The sequence below is a fragment of the Gobius niger genome (assembly GCF_951799975.1).
Source record: "Gobius niger genome assembly, chromosome: 17".
In the NCBI taxonomy this organism is placed as follows: domain Eukaryota; kingdom Metazoa; phylum Chordata; class Actinopteri; order Gobiiformes; family Gobiidae; genus Gobius; species Gobius niger.
Window position 1 is genome coordinate 9,438,359 of NC_136868.1, and position 18,273 is coordinate 9,456,631.

General features: G+C 41.2%; 1 protein-coding gene across 1 annotated transcript in view; it reads left to right on the top strand.

Moving 5' to 3' along the window:
* lpp (LIM domain containing preferred translocation partner in lipoma) overlaps positions 1 to 18,273 on the top strand; it is a 227,219-nt gene that overhangs the window by 66,679 nt on the left and 142,267 nt on the right. The window lies entirely within an intron of this gene.

Consider the following 18,273-nt stretch of genomic DNA (forward strand, 5'->3'; position numbering starts at 1 on the left):
ATTCAATATTTAATCCAGGGTCTTATTTTGTACAATTAATCATTGTTGGAGTGTAAGAGGATTAATGAACATAATAAAAGGGGGAGGGGTCAGCTCAGAGTGGAGATTCTGATATTATTGTTATAGGGTTGTGCTTTAAAGAAATGACCGAATGATAACAATGCTATTAACCACTTGACCCAAATACCAACTTCTCAGGAAAAGAAATAAAAAAAACTTTTCAGAATGCATTAACAGGACAGTTGAATAGGTCCTTCACATCTTGAGGTTTTGTAATTCTATGCAAAGTCCTTGATCTGCAAAACTTTTACTGTAACTTGTCTTTCAAGTGCAGATTCTTTAGTAGTGTCTTATACGCTTATACGCTTTATAGCTTTAACGTTTTCTTGACTTGGATCGTGAAAACTGCCAATCTTTTTGAGCTGTTTGCAGTTTTCCATAGAGAGTTTAATTCATGCAGATCTACTAAAGACAGTGGTTATAGAAACTGTATACAGTTAATTTAAACCAAGAAGACAATTATGAATTTAATAAATTATGTGCAGATTTTGCTTTGTGTTGGCACTGCTTTATTGAGTCTATAAATTAACTGAGACCAAAGACGTTTTAAACGTTTTGGAGCTGTGAAACAATGATCATGAAATCATTAAGACCGGGGTGGCTAACTAGACTAGGTTGGAAATTTCCAACCTAGATCCTGTGAAGAGCCACAAAGGCACCGACCATTCGTGAGATCCAGGAGTGGTAGTTTTTAGTGATTAAATATAATGTAATCATTATATTTAATCACTATAAACTATAACTTTATGCCTGGCCTTTTTTCTTTTCTTTTCAATAATTGGCAAAATCAATGTATGCTATATAAACTGACATTTTGTGCTGTTGTGCTCTGACAGGGACTGCATTTGATTTATTTGTTAACCCCATTATTTTTATTATTATTAGAATTTTTAAATGCAGGGGTATGTTTTTGTGTGGGGCCCTGCCCACTGAGCCCCCCTCCTCTGAATCGCCCCTGGCTCAGTGCCTGCAGCTTAGTCCGGACTGGATTGTGCAGATGTCTAGATGGGACAGAGTTTGCAAACTTTAATCAGGAGCGTCTGGAGGACGTCTGAAACTCTGTGTTAAATGTTACATTTGTTACAGCTATAACGCCTGTGAAAGTCACTGACTTTGCGTATTTCCGCCTTATGATGTTGCGCTGCGCAATATTATACGGCGGAAATACGCATCATATGCTTCGTTAGAGCTCGACTTTTTTCATTTCCTAGTTTTGATATTTGTCTGTGAAAATGAAGCCAAATTTAATCAAACAAAGAAACTTGAGAAGCACAGAAGCTGTTCCCAGTGCTAAAACCTGTGTGACTGTTGTTTAACCTGCGTCTCACTTTGAGTGAGGCTGCTGCACCTTTTACACGCCGCCTCGAAAAGGAGAGGAATACAGACTCTCATTCACTTGTGTAGAGCTGGGAAACAGGGTCTGTAGGACCATGGTTGGATTTTTGGCCAAGATTCTCAAAGACTGTTAGTACCAAGAGCCGCATTATATTTAACATACCCAATCATACAAAACGCCACACTCTGATTGGCCGAGAGCCACATGTTTGCCACCCCTGATTTAGACACTGCATGACTAAAACTATATATTTTTTAATAATATTTCCGTTTCTAGGACCCCAAATTTGGTCCCAATCCCCAAGGTTCAGAATCTGACTTTAATATAATCATTTAGTGAGCAACATCTTGTACAAGTCAAACTTAAAGCACCAAAGTGATGTGGGATGTTGTCATTTTTCTGCTCAAACTGTGCAAAGCCGTCTGCAGACTTGTCGTCGGGATAAGACTCTTCATCACCAGATTAAGCTCTTTTTTTTATTAATATCTGTTTTATATCAAATGTGAAGTGGAATCGGGGATTAGCATCAAAATTAGGGACACGTCCATTTGGCACCGGGCCGCGCTGTGCTTTTGTGTCCCGCAGCGGAATGAGGGCAGCATTGTTCACAGAGAGGCGGCCCAGACGGGACGGCCCTGAGACGGGTCGTGATTAAAAGTCTTTGTGCATGTAAGAACACAGGGGGTGCCTTATCTACTTGTCTGGACAGTTGGGCACTTTCACATCAAGATTTAGGTCTGGATTTCCTTTCTTAAGACCTGGATGAACGAGAATCTCCAAATTAACCTTAAGATCAAAAGATAAGCACATTTTTTGGCATGTGGCGAGTGAGTTGAGTGCGGTTTGGTTTGGGCAACAGTGACTCCGTTGGTAGAGTGTGTTATTAATGAATACCCACTCTGTAAACATGGCACATCAAAAGTATATTGTTGCACTAATAAAACTCTTAAAAACTCTCCTCAAGCGCTGGCATAGCAGTACACACATTTTAAAAATGTATTTAGTGGTTGTTTGGTTGGGACAGTGCATGTTAATGGACACACCACTCCACACCACCACTTTCCATCCGTTGCCCCACACTCATTGCACATGTTTTTCGTGGTAGGGGAAATCGGAGTACCTGGACAAAACCTACACAAACACGGGAAGAACATGCAAACACCACACAGAAAGGCCTCCACGGAATCGAACCCGGGATCTTCAGGGATCCACTGTTCATCTGTGCATAAATTTAATCGTCCAACTTTTTTTGTTGGTTCGAAGTCTACACTTTAACAAAGACAAGACGACAAGACAAACCAGACTTGCCCTGGTCCTGGTCTGAGTCTACTGCTGCAACACTGGTTCGTGATAACTTTTCACGGACGGAGGAGAAAAGTCTAGACCAGTCTGCAGTCTGAAAGCCCCTTTAGGCAGTTTTTGTTTTAAGTGTAAGCGATTAGACTTGAGCTGCTGTGAAACATGCTATAGAAGAAAATATCATGAATAATTGTACAAGGAAATGCAATCCAGCGCAACAGCAGCGCAACCGCTACACCTTTCTGAAGCTCATCATTTTAGTCGTAACAAAACTGACAAGTGCTTTACAGTACGGGCTCGGAGAACGCAAAAGAGCAGCGCGCCGCTTTATGACTGCCAGATCAATGAAAGCCTAGTCGAGTGTTCGGATGATGAGGCACGCAACTTCAAGAAATTTACTGCCAAGCTGAAATATATTGCAGTCAAATGTACTGCCGTCTTTGAAATCAATGAACATTTAGGAATAATCTTTAGAAATGAAAGAGTGTGACTCCTTTTCAGAGAATAAGAGGAGTGTCAGGAATAAGCGCGAACTGTAAGCCTCCTTAGGAACTGCATTTAGGCTCAGGACTCTCTAATTTACAAAAAATCGTTAGGACTAAGTTTGGTCAAGCAGTGGGTAATCTGTTACACTCACTTCTTGGGTAGCACTACCAGGGGTTTTATAACTGCTTCAATACTGCGCCAGTGATCAGCCGCGCTGACGATAAATGGCAAAACTACAATAGCAGCATAATTTCTATTTAGTTTGAATGGAAAATCGGAGTTGTAATGAAAATTGTACCCTGTCAGGTCACAAACACCAGCAATTTTCATACTGGAGGTCACGACTAAAAAGGGTTGAGAACCACTGGTCTAAGCGTGAATCAGAAGGTCGTAGGTTCAAGCCCAGCTTAAGCACACACCTAAGCAGGGCTCGAACGGAGCACATTTGGGAGTGAGCAATGGAGGCTAAATGTTGGGTAAAGCCAAAGTGACACATCTCTTGCCGAAATCCTGACCCGAGCGAGTGTCCTGTGGATGGAATATATGTGGCTTAGGACATTTACCCCCCACTGCCCACTCCTGTCATAATAATGTGGCTGTTTGCAAAGTGAAGGGTGTCCAATGTAAAAGTCTGAAAATTTGCCACGTGCCTGGTTCACTACTTTGTGTTGACGAGAGAGCAGCGGTTAAAGAGTAATTCCATGGTTTCTACACTGGGAGTCATTGCTTGAGGATTGATGTAATAGTAGTTTTAGTTTAAATACATTTATTTCAAGATACAGAATCTTAAAGAGGGGGTATTGTGCTTTTTTCAATCACATAGCACCAGTCTATATCACACTACAATGATGACCAAACCTTCTGTTGGTCTGTAAATGCAGTAAATAAGAATAACTGCCTTGTATAAAATTGCTCTCTCAAAATGGCTGTAGCGAATGTCTTGAAATAGGCCTCTGTCTCTTTAAGAACCTCTGAGCCTTTCCGACACGCCCCCTCCACACGCTGTCTGTGGCATCAGTGGGGAGGGGGTTCTGCTGAGGAGCAGTGGTTGGTTACTCGGCTGGTGACGAAAGCTCGGAGGCGTCTCCAAGAGGTGGGGGCGTTCCTAGGAGGACTCAGGCAAACCTATCCCTAAAATGGCCGCCATCAGAGTTTTTACAGATTACTCAAAAATATGTGAATGTGCCAAGGCAACACTTCAGGCATGTTTTTAATGAGGGAATGACATAATAACATGATGTAAAGCTTGAAAAAGTCCATTTTGCATAATACCCCCCCATTTAAAGGGCATTATGCAAAAAAAAACATTTGTTCGTATTTGACCTTTTTGTGATCCAGCTGTGTGAGTGGTCAGCAGGGCGCCTTTGCTTTCGATTCACGGCGGCCTCTGCAACGCTCCAGGATCGATTGTCTTGTAGGTTTTCTGGAGAGAGGGTCCGTCTGCAGAGAAAACCTTCCAGAAACTCCAAAAAGAATTGATCCTGAAGGCACTGTGGTGGAAAGTAAAGGCGCCATGCTAACCGCTCATGCAGCCGCAGGGTCACTAAAACCTCAAATACACATAAAAACGTCCATAATGCGTATTGGCTATGAAGTATTTGTCGTGAAAAAAAACCCCACACCTTTTCTCAATATGGATCAGTAAAGTTTGTCTAATTTTATTATAGCTGAAAGACGGTACAGCCGAACGAAAAGCTTCTCCAATAAGCCTGTGTGAAACTTCTCCAGACATGTTCGAAAAGTGCTGCTTATCGTTAAAACTTGTCTCACTCACTAAGTTTGCGTTTGTTAGCGCTGAGGGCAGTCCCAAAACATCCCGTGTGTACATAAGCTGTTTTTTTTTTCTTCTTCATATTATTATACTCTTCCTCGTCTGACGGGCCAGAGGCAAACTGTCTACCGGTCTGCTCCCTCATAGGCGCCCCCCAGAGGACCCACAGGAAACCACCAGCGCTGTGGCAATGTCCCAGTAGAGACCACAGGCTACAAGTTCAACGATAATGAATTTGCACTGAGCTTAACTTTGTTTCATTGTTTGAGAAGACTAGTGCAGGCAGTTTTTCCGTGGCAGTGATGGGGAAAGTTTCAGAAATCAAGAGCAAATGAAAGCGTTACTGCGAATATGGCGAATTTCATAACTGCTGCCATTTTGTAAGTGTTTAAGTGATGACAATCTATTTAGGAATTGTGCTTGTTGTAAATGGATTTGGTGCGCCGCTGGCAAGTTCATAAAACCAATGTGGCCCTGGTGTCAGGAAGTTTGCACATAACTGGAGGAGATAATATGAAAATCATAAAAAATCACACATTTCCAAATCAGCTATCTGCATTGCATAAACGCTTAACATCTAAAGATTTATACAAAAGCTTAAAGATGCAACCATTTAAAACTAACAAGAGGTCTGTCATTTTCACCTTTACAACAAAATTAAGGCGAAACCAAGTTTAAAATGGCATTAAGGTAGTATAGCATCCATCCATCCTCTTCCACTTTTCCGTTGCCGGGTCGTGGGGGCAGCTGTTGGAGCTGCCCAAATCACATTGCACCAGCCCCTTATGGCTCCTCCTGCAGGTGGTGGGTCCACAGAAGGACGGCCTCATGGTTCTAGCCGGGCCTGTTCATAAGGGGCTTCTGAACCGTCACCTAGGACCTGATTATCCTGGGAGACCCTACCAGGGGCACGAAGCTCCCGACAACAGAGCCCCCAGGATCATCCGGGCTCTCAAACCCCTCCACCACGTTAAGGTGGCGGTTCCAGGAGGGGGTAGTATAGTATTGTTTTTTTAATTGTATTTCAACACTATTCACATTGTAGACTCACACTGAATGAACACAAATGGAATAATCTTTTAAACAAAAACGATGAAATAGATTGTTTTTTCTAATGTTTTTTTTAAAGAAAAGAAAAGAAACAGCAGCTTATGAGCTAAATACCTACAAGACCTATCATTTCTTCTTCTGAAACACTAAAGAGGCACCAAGTGGAGGCGTCACAAGAGGCGCTACAGGAAACAAAAAAGGGTCAAACGGGGAGAAGATGGTGAAAGACTGTTGTGGGGCGGAGGGAGCTGAGCAGGAGGAAGAGGAAGGAGGAGCTGACCAGTGCAGGACACCACGCTCTGGAACGGAGACAAACCCTGGAGGCGCTGCACAGTTTCAGAGGATCAGAGGAGACTGGAGGCAGCGCTCCGCTTTCCCCGACCTCCAAAAACATGCGGGTCAGGTTGGCCCACAATGGCGGCGCGCTCAATCGCAGCGGCTCAGGACTAACCCAACACCTGAACGCAAAACACCTACTTACTTACATTTCAATTCAAACATTTGTTCTTGTCAATCTATAATAAAATCTTATCTAAAATAGCCGCCTTTTGCAGAAATGGTTCTGATCTCACACACTGTTTAAAACCATCTCAACAAACGACCCAATGAAGCTCAATGAGAAAGTGCCAATAATAAAGAGTTTTGAAGAATTTTTGAAGAATTTCACCCTTTTATTGTTTCCCACAGAATACCGTGTGTTAATTCATAGTTGAATGTCTTCAATCACACAATGTAAATAGTGTAAAGAAAAGCTAATTTTCAAACTTTTGACCAGCACTGAATGCATTCTGCTCGCCATGTGGATATTGCATCACTTGATAAAGTGATAACAATAATGTGGTGATAAATGGTGCAGCCCGACTATACATTTACATACTGGGCATATACTTTTATCATTCCAAGTGAAGTAGGGCTGCAGTAACTAAAGATTATTCATTAAACTCATATTGAATAGAGCTTTGTACTGTATGCACTGTCTTTTACACATACACAGTAAAACACACTTTGCACATAACATACATATTGCCCCTTGTTATTGAATTATTTTTGCTATTTTAAACACATACAGTAGAAAGGATTTTACTGCGGACAAGAAAAGAAAGAATTTCATTGTGTAAGGGAAGCGCCATGCTGTACATGTGACAATAAAATGCTTGGAATATTATTGAATCGTGGAGTCCTATATAGACCTGCAAAATGTTTCGATGTCATGAGGAACTCTGCAGTAATGCGTTTTTGTTCCTTCTCCAAAAGCTCTCACCTCTGCGCTGCGTTTGTGCCTCCGCTTTTGTACGGAAAGCCTAATCCGTCTATTGTTCCTGATCTCAGTTCCTCGTCCGGTGGGAATTCTCTTTAGAGTAGCACAAGCCAATTTTAGTCTTCTTCTTTTACACTTAAAACAAGAAGTAGCGCTCTTTCTCTCTCCCTCCGCAGACCTCAAATCCCCGGCTCGCATCTCCAAACCAAATGAAGTCGTAAATCACTCGTCTATACATATCATGCTAATTAAGTGCACGGCTGAGCTGCTGAATAAAACCGGCCTGTAATTATGTCAAAACAATGTGCTCCCAACCTCTGTCTGCCACGGCACATTTCGGATTTCGGTGTAGCGTGTGGAGAATGAGCATCGACACCCAGGACTTAAGGTTATTTTGCTTTCAAACCAGTCACAAGACTTCTTCAAACAAGATCAAATTACCTCAACAAAAAGCTTTGAATAAACGAATAAAAATAGTACAATTTTAAACCCCAAATTTAGATCAGTACCTCTTTGTGCATTAGTTTGATATAGTTGTTTTCCAGACGCTCGAGTTGCTTAACAATTTCATGCATTATTCATCCGCTTTCCACATTTGTACAGGCATTGCCACAGCTGCCCTGGGGTAGACTGACGGAAGTGCGGCCATGAGCCCCTGAAACCGCCACCCACTCACACACAGCTGCACACTATTCCTTAGTGTGTGTGTGTGTGAGTGTGTGTGTGTGTGTATGTATGTGTGTGTGTATATGTGTGTGTGTGTTTTTGAAATTTTGCCAAAATAGTCAGTACAATAAGTCATTGCTGCTTTGATCAAAGGTAAATGAAAGGTTAGTCAAATTTTAACCTCTTACCCACCGGCCTGAACAAAATGCATTTTCGCCACTTTGGCTGAAGGCCAGTGTAATGCCTCATTTGAAAGCTAAGACCCACAAAACTGATCTTTTTCCTTGCATTGTTGCTGTGTTGTCGTCACTTTTTTCACATTCTTTTTCAGCTCATCTTTGCCACTTTTTGTGTGTGGCCTTTTTATTGCGTCTCCTTCACTTTTAGACCTGTGTCTTTTATTGTTTTATCCATTGTTTTTAATTATTTAATCTATTTTATTTCTATTTTTTATTGTATTTTATTTTCTAAATTTTGATTACATAAAAAAAAAAAGAATTAAAATGTTATGGAGTGTGACAGAAACCCCAAAGGCTTATACTTATACACCCCTAAACAAATGACAGATCTCACATTGAGAGAGCATGAACATTTCCTTCTGGTCAAATACATAACAGATGAAAAATCCCTTTGCAATATCAATGACTCACTTTTATTGATGATGACATGGTTCATCAGTACATCATCACAAAGTATATTATTTTAATCACATGCTTAAAGTAAACTCTCAAAACTCATTCCATAGTTTTGCTCCATATCGAAAAGAAAATTGCACTTGTTTCTTGTAGTCGCTTTACATAAGTCCAAAAAACCTAAACCTCTTAAGCCTGGCCTTAACCGAGCACATATTCTCCAGTTCTAAAAGCTTCCTGGAAAAAAAGCATCAACATAGCGACAAAAACGAGATTTAAAGGGACTATACGCTCTTATGTATTTGCCTCCGCCTACATGTTCCAGCCATGTCCTAATGTGTAGAATGAGCCCAGACCTGTTCACCACAACTGCCTCTAAAATCCTGCACTGTCACTCAAAAAGGTGTTAATTCGGGTCCGAAGTGCCGTCATGCACAAGCTTAATATAGAAGTCACATAGAACATATTGGGAACAAGATATCAAGAAACATTTCTATAATGCAGAAGTCAAAGTACCTTTTAGATCATAAATCACTTCATATATTGTATTGTTCACTGGTATTACCCTATCTAAGCTATTGTGCTGAGATTTGGGGAAATAATTACGAAAGTTCACTGATTTCACTAACTCGTCTACAAAAAAGAGCCGTGAGAATTATCAACAAATCTGGTTATCTTGATCATACCAACATATTGTTCTTGGAATCAAAAGTCATTAAACTCAATGACCTTGTAGATTATCAAACAGCCCAAATAATGTTCAGAGTACAGCAGAATACTCTACCAAACAACATACAAACGCATTTTCTCACACAACAAAATGTGTACAGCCTCAGGAGTACTGATGACCATAAATTTACAATACAAAACGTTCAAATCAACTATGAAAAGTTTTTGTGTTTCCATTACTGGTGCCAAATTATGGAATGATTTAAGCTCAGATCTAAAACTGTGCTCAAGCATGAATCAGTTTAAGAAGAAATATAAAGAAAACATTTTTTTGAAATATGAGACAACAGAACTTACAGATTATTAAGTGATTCGTCTCATGTATGTGCCTTGTTACTATTGTTACTTAGCAATTTTCTTTTGAGTTTTGAGTAACTATGTAGGAACAGGAAAATGATGATGTTATCAATATGTTTTTGAACTAGGGGGTGGGGTTAAATAAGTTTAACTTCTCCTCACTCCTTTTTGGACATGTGCATTTGTATTTGGCTTTTCAAGGGAACTGACAAGTTTGCTTTGTCTTTTTTGATTTGTAACAGTCTTTACGTTTAAAATTTTGTAAAGGTGTTGTGTTGCTCACATGTTCAAAATAAAATAACGAACGAAGGTGCAGTTACGCGTATGACCTGAGGTGGCAGTAGTGAGCCTAAAATGGCAAACTTGCCTCTGGGCCCTTTAAATAAGGATGAAAATGCACCAAAAAGAAAAGCGACCAAAACCGAACAAAACAGGCGACAAAAAAGTCATGAAATATCAACAAAATAGGGCAAAAAAACGTAACAGAAAAAGCACAAAAAGTACAACAAAAGAGTGGGGACAGCACGGTGACAACGTGAGGGAAAAATTAGATCTGTTTTGTAGGTTTTCAAATGACACTAAAGGCCGTCAGCTTTTAGATTTGGGTAGAACTGAACTGGAGCCTGATAACAGTCATTTTAACAGACTCAAGTAGTGATTAGATACTGTTTCTGTACATAAATACCAATCATATCAAAATGTGGGCCCAATTCTGAATATTTATTTTCCTCATAAACAGCTTTTGAGCGTGGCGTCTATTTCTAACTTGCTCCCACAAAAGAGCAGTTGTACAGTTTAGTCTGGACTTGTGGTGGAGATTATTTTTTTGTTGCAGATTTTACTTTTGGAGCTTTGAGCATCATGTGACACCTCATGACCCTCTGTCTCTGCTCTGGTTCTTGGCTCTTTTTTAAAAAACTCTCTCTCTCTCAGCGTCGCGATGTGTCTCCTGCTCCTCTGAGGATTTTAGCTCTTAATATTCTCGCTCCTCGCCTGTGTTTCCCGCTTCAGCGCTGCAGGCGTTTGTGTGTAAATTCAGTTGGACTGTGTGCCAGGCTGGTCCTATAAGTCCGTAAAGGCCAGATGGCACGCACAAACATAACCGGTAATATTGTTGTACATATGTAATTCTGCAAACATATGCTGCAACTTTTCGTCTGTCTGCCTCCCCCACAGAGCGCACTAATCCAGGCAGAACAAACTCATCTGCCGCCAAAAGACATTGTAATATAAAGAAAAGGCTGCTTTATTGTTGCTACAGTAACATATTTAAATCATGTTTTTAATTCAATTTGACCTTCTTATAAATGGTTAGACTTCTTCACACATCTTTTTAATACCTACTTAAGGATTTTCAAAATGTCAAGACCTTATTTAAATTCGCTGTAAACCATTTTATTATACACTTCAACTTTTGAACAATGCAAAATATCTCTTTATATTTTCTAGGCTATTTTTGTGCACCTAATGTGCTTTGTTATACAGTGTTTATGTTAACATTGTATAGTGCGTTTGGCTTTGTCTTTGACTTAACGTTTCATTTCACAGCTCTCACAGCAATGACTTTCGGCCCATATCGCCCAGCCCTACTTTATTAGAAAGATTTGAGAGGTTTGGTATCTAAGCGCACATATATAACAACATGTTATTCAGGCTGGATCACAGACCTGCATTTACATATTGGCTCAGTACATACCACTAGCTAATATGATACACATACAAATTAGAAATTCAAATATAATTTCAATATAAGACACGTGACTTGATTGTAACATCTAATTGGTGTAAAACCTTTTTGCCAGCGGTTGCTCCGTCAGCTCTCCGCACGTCCTGCTCTGTTTTAAAAGGCTGGTGTTTATTGTGTAACTGTACGGCTAAGTTTAATATTAGTCCCTCAGTCACAGCTGGATCCTTCTCCACGCGTCGATCATACTCTTGTTCCCATAACCAATTACACTCTTAAGGGCCGTAAAGCCACTTTAATCACTGATTAGGATTCCTTGTTCTCAAAGCTGCTACTTAAAAGTAATTGCTCAATAAAGAGAGGGGAAGTTGTGGTGTTAAGTAGCTGTTCCTGCTGCTTCTCTCATTAGTGCTCACTCGGAGCTTGCTGCGCCCCATTGTCACAAATGGAGCCGGCTTCATGCTCAGCACACAGACTGTTAGCGCTGTCAGCGCACACATGACTTCCCACTCACATCAACATGTCATTTATAACAAGCTCCAGTATCAGTCTGGCTCTTACATGAGCTTATACAGCAGGAGCAGGCAACGTCAGGCCCAAGGGCCAAATCACACATGACACTGAGGAACATGGTACACACACCTTTGATCTAAATGCCTGGATTCCAAATGATATTATTGCTCATCCCTTTGTAAAGGAACATGAAACATACAGTGTATAGAGGGAGTTTGAAGCTCCATGAAGAAGCTCCGCCCTCATCTTCTCACTGCTCTTACCACCCAGTTATGCACGTGTCCCTGGCGTAGAGTAGTTTTCTATGAAAGCCGTGGTTATGTCCAACTCCAGCCATTGACCTCGGACAGGGCTCTGGACTGAAGTGAGTGAAGGTGCTGTAAAGTATTGGCTGTTGCTTGGTAACTTCAGAGAGTCCTGGACGCTGCAGATGGAGGCTCATATGGACAGTGTTCAATGTTTGAAGAATCACAGATTACATGCACTGTACGATGTATTGTACACTCACCGTTGTTTATATAATCTACAGTCAGGAGTTCACACTTTTTTTCCTCAAAGACGAACCTGCTGCAGCTGTGCGGCACATCTGCTGCACGCTCTGAACAGCCGGATGTCTCTGTGCTGTTGTTTAGAGAATATCTGCAGAACTAAACTTCAATTACAATGATGAAAATAAACACAGAGGAAATATAGTTCTATCAAAGTCTCTAGACAAACATATTGTTCTATTGTTGTGTCTGGTTGTGAAAGAAATCGGTTTCTTCAGAGCTTCCCAACAAAACTCTGTTTGAACATACTGATGTACAAGACAACACACTTTTAAGTCAGAGTAATACATTTTAAAGTTTATTTGGGACTTGTCATGATAACGTGGGTCCTGAACCGACACATGTTGAGAACCACCACTAAATGTAATGTAAACGTCTAATGCACAGTGCAGCTAAATGAGGTTGTGGGTGAAGTGGCCTGAAAGATCCCGCGGGGAAGATGCTCTAAGCCGCGCTCTCGCTGCTCCGTAACCTCTTTTAATAAAACATGTGGCTCTGAAACATTTACAGCTCTGTGTTTCCTGAAATGATGAGTCCAAAGCAGCACGGCTGTTCGAGAGATGAACATGGATGTTAAGGTTTTAATTCACTAAGCCACAAGTTACAAGAGACTTAGACGGTGGCAGTTGGCCGAGGGCAGGAGGAGGAGGGGCACATTCGTACATACTGTATAAAGAGTGAGATGCTGATAATGTTTCACTTTCGCACACAATTATTTAATGCTACTCTAAGGCTCAACTAAATCATGGTGGTACAGAAAAGGTAGAGTAAACAATAATAATTTATTGAGATAAAACTGATTAAATTACAAAAAACGTCCTGTTTAAATTCTCTGAAATTGTGGTTAGTGTGGCACCTTGGGTAGCCAATCAAATTACAAGGGGGACCGTGGCATTCGTGCCCCACCACTAGCACCGCCCCTCCTATATTTAGATAATTACAGCGACTATGTGAGTTTTTTTTTCTCTTTTACAAATTGCTGCCTTTACAATAAGCCGAATGCCCATCTCGGGTCGCCTGTTGCATTATGGGTAATAGAATTTCTTTTGGCTACCTAACAATATTTATAGTTAGTGTAAAGCTACCGTTGGACTGTTTTTAAACCGCTGGAAAGTTGTTGATTTAAAGCGTTTTTGTCGTTGTAGTGGAGCTTGTCACAATATTAGCTTAAAGTCTATTTTTACAACCAGGGCTGCGTACGGAGACAGACAGAAACTGATAGAACTAAATGGCCGTTCATATGTAGAGATGCTGTCAAAGTGACGACCAGTCCTTGTTCCCATAGTTGGAAAAACTATGTGAGAAAAACATTTCTGACCCTTGAAGGCGACTGTTGGACAAAGTGCAGGGTCTGGAACTCCTGCCTCATGTCACCGATATTCAGAACATTTAAACTGGAATGAGAAATAAACACGTAGAATCCTTCTTTATTCGTTGTTGTTGTAGGAAGTGGACAGTAAACTAATTTTTTTTTTAAATATTATTGTGACCAGAGAGATCCACATACACATATGCCATCTAAATTGACTTTATTGTTTTTTTGTTTTTTTTCACGAGCGATCTGATGGTGTACACCATAGCTAATCGATCGCTAATTTCACAGACGGAAATGTACCCACTATATTTAACATCAAGACATTTTTGAAACTTTCCCCAGTGATTTCAAGACAAATTAAAATGATTTTAAAAAGTGGCGGTGTCTGTGTCGGGCTGATCCCAGGTCCCGTCGTCCCCTTGTCTGCTATGGTCCGCTCTGGTCCGCTCTGGTCCGCTCTGGTCCGCTCTGGTCCGCTCTGGTCCGCTCTGGTCCGCTCCTGCCTACGGAGCCACTTTCCTGACTTTTCCCTCGCTTTCAAGATATTGACAACATAAATATTTGCAAGAAATGTCACTTGAGACTTACAGTCTTTAAACCAATGCCCGTAAGCCTTATGGCTCAATATATACTTGGTTGTTCTCGCTCCGCTACCTGAACTCGCTCACACAGAAAGACGGGGGCGTGATTCACAGTGTTGGTGTCACTAGGGGGCGCCTTGCAGAAATCTATCTACATGTCCTTGGTCTTTGACACATTGATAGACAAATGAAACTGTTCACACCAATCAATAAAATCATCAGCGATAGGTCCATGGGCACTCTCGCTGTTTGTTAAAAGACTCACAATGACTGTCATCTGCAAATTTCAGAAGATGCCTGTTCCCATGCGAACTTCTGCGGTCATTGGTGTATAAAATAAAAAGTAAAGACGATAAGACGCAGCCTTGAGGAGATCCAGTGGAGGAGAGCATTTTGGAGGACAGGTCCTGCTGCGGAGAATTAGTCCAGTAATAGTTCATAATATATATTCTTTTACTTGTCTCAGCATTAGCTCGGTTCTCCAGAGCAGGTAGTTCCTTTCACAGTTCATCCCTTTTTCTCCCCAAATCCCTGGGCTGCCAGGTCACGTATAACAGTCCATTGTTGTTGTGCTTTATCTAATCTGCCGTATTTGATTTCACTCTTGCAGATGGGGGCAAGAGACTATAGAAATCACACTTAAGTAACCATCCCCATACAAAAGAATAGGGAAGACAGGCTAATGTACAGGGAGGTATGTTTTGTCCTTTTCATGGCATTTAGATATTTTCTGTGGTTTCTTTATCATTAACACATTATAAGATGATATTTAGTGGCCATTTGATGTGTATCCGACCCCACAAAAAGCAGAATTTAACTTAGCTTTTAGGTCAGAGGTCATAATTTGTATCTAAAGTAAAATCTCAAAAGGTTTGTACATTCATTAATGATTTCTAACCAGGCTTTGACCTCACCTTTATGCTGTCGATGGGTTGACAACAGCTGAAAACATCTGGATCATTCATAATTGACTATGTTTGATTGCTAATGCTAACGGCTATAGGAAAAATACATTGAACAGGCTAACGGAATCTGAAAAGTGTCCTGGACTAGCCTACTTGCTAAGTGTACGCATATGTTAGCATTGGACTCCGCTTCTCCTTTTACTTTCTATGCAAGAGACGGGGTTTTCCTGTCAGCAACACTGTGTTGTCATGAGAAATATCCCAGAGAAAATGCAGGGTCATTGCAGTGTGATAATGATAATGTGCATCATCTCACTAATCACACAAAAGTCTGCAAATTATCTGTTGCAATTGTTTTAAGATATATTTGAGATTATTACCAAATACCTGCAAAAATCCTAATACTCCCTCTTTAAAGGCCTTCAGAATGATGTGATGTCCTGTGAAGCCAACAACACTCGAGTCTGGAGTGATGCTGCAGGTCAAAGGTCATTATATGAACAGTTGCGCCTGTGCTCCCGTGGCCTGTTCTCGGCCGTATCTCAAACGTGTCCCGCCGCTCCCCAGTCGCTGCTTGTCGTCGAATCGTGTTTAATTAATTTGGTCAGCTGCTTTGGATAAACTACACTGATGACATCAGTTAGACTCTAATGAAGGAGATAAAAGGACGTCGAAAGCAAACTGAATTTCTGATGAACAGGACTCCTCAAAGAGCCAGCGTTGGAACAAATTCCCATTACGTCCCATAAAAGCCTTTAATTTGCAGAGCTCATGTCTGGTTTGGTGCTTAGATGTACACAGTCAAATGATTCCGTCTCGCACCAAAAAGAAGAGGCCGAATCAGAATTTAATTTGGCACCAAACTCCTTATCCGGTCAGAAACATGTGGTTGGAGGCTATCCCAGGATTAACATGGACTTTGCGGCTTCATATTTGGCGTGTTTCAGTTTCTTCTCCTGGCACGGCCACGTCTTCTTAACCCATTTCTAGTACAACATTCTCGTGATGCCCAATCTGACAAACGCATGCTTGTTCCAAATTAGTGCTCATTAGTTAAACAAACTGCAGTAATTATGCGATCCAGTGTTGACTGAGGTGACAAAGCTCTCCCATTGTCTAAATATTGTTACACAGCTTTTTTGACAAATAACAGTCTAGTGTAATAGTTCATCCATCCATTTGGGCCGGATCGCGGAGGCAGCAGTTTGTGCAGAGATGCCCAGACTTATCCACGCGCCTTTCCTTTCTTGGGGGATCCTGAGGCAAAACCAGGCCAGTTCAGACACACAGTCCATTCAGACACACAGTCCTATTGGTCGATCTCGATTTTTGATTTGATTTTTTGATTCTGGATGTGCAAGTAAACAGGTGCTGCGGCCAGACTGAAAACTCCAGCTAACTCCGCAGCACTTCGAGTGTCACACCCCTTCACCTGGCTAAGCAACACACAAAAATCTGCAAAGGACACGCAAAAAAGTGTAATGTTTGAAGAATGGAAGTGCATGGTTTGTGTGTGGATCCTCAAAAGGCCACAATTCTTTGTTAGTAGTCCAGCTAATCCACCGCTGCAGCCTCAAAACAAATCCTCATGGTCCAAATAGCGATCGATAGTTTTCCTCTTCAAAGGTAAATTCTTCATTCCCGTGTGCTTCCTAGTCCTCTGTCAGCTCCCCGCATGTTTCTTTTTTGCCCTTTAGACGAGTTAGCAGAACTCTGTAGCTGATTTTACACGTAAAATCACCAGGTCCTCTCCTCTGGCTTCCGCATGTGCCATCCTGTGCTTCCTGTTTGTTTGGGCCGATTGTTTCCCTGGGATTGACCTGACAGGCGCTGCAGCATTGCGCCGTCCATATTTTTTTCCAGTATGTGACACTACTGGCCAATTCTTCTGTCGATTAAAACGCACCAGGCAATCATCGTGATCAACTTTATTAAAATCACAATAAGGGCTGGGCAATTAATCAAATTTCAAATTAATGCCCCTCCAGTGTAACATCTCCCCAAGCCATCTCAGCTGGCTGGTCTTAAAGGTATAGCGGAGGATGTTCTATTTCCGGGTGGATCATCAAGACGATTGGTCCTCCTAATTGTCAATCATTCTGGTGATTTGCCTACGTAAGGCCGTCGTGCGCGCTCGTCCCTTGTTAATTTCTGCGCATGCGCACTTTCAGGCCTATGTGAGTTACGCTGTTAGCCATTCATTGCTGCTCGCAGAACGCACCGAGTTGTTTGAAAATGGCAGAGGGTCGCAAGAGAAAAAGTGTCTTCGAAGTGTATGAGAAGAAGAGAAAGGCTTCAGAAGAGAGAAACACGACCAGAGTGTTTTTTTGGGAGATTCTTCCTCTTCGGAGGCAGGTAGAGCGTTGCGAATGCGCATTTTTTTTAAAAAGTGGAGAAGGCGGTTCTTTCCTAAAATTCGGGAAAATCCTCCTGTATACCTTTAACATGAGGGAGCACCAGCTCTACTCTGAGCTTCTCCCAAGTGACTGTGCTGCACCCCGGCCAGCCACAGGAAACTCACTTCAACTACTTGTTTCCACGATCCTTTTGTCATGACTAATGTAATAGTCGAATGTGGAAATAGGACTCAAAAACATTACAGTTATGTCTTATTGATCGTAAATAGATTTTTTTTATACATCGTGCGGACACCTCTGCTGCTTCATGGACTAAAAAAAACTTCATCTAAACAACAATCCTTTTGTTAATATGAAAGTGTCACGATATTCTTCTTCTTGAAAGAAAACTGCAAATTGCATAAAGGTCTGCCTCTTACAAGGTTAATGGTTTGTAATTACAAGTGTCATAATTGCCGAAAGATTAGACAGTTTTTCCATTGATGTGGTATGATGAAGACGTGAAATCTAATATCAGCTGTCGTCATCTGGGGCCAGCCTTTGTCCTCAGCTAATATAGGGTTTAAATTGGTTTTCCTCACAATTTAGCAAATAGTGAGTCTTTTGGTGATGCTGATGGAAAGCATTATAGAGAGGAAAACACATAGATCACATATTACATTGGTACGTTTAAATCATGTATGAAAAATATAGCAAACAGTACGTTGCCCCTAAAAGTGAATTACTGTGATTCGAGTGTTTCTGAATTGTTTTTTCACTTTCTCTTGTAATGTACGGCGTCACTTT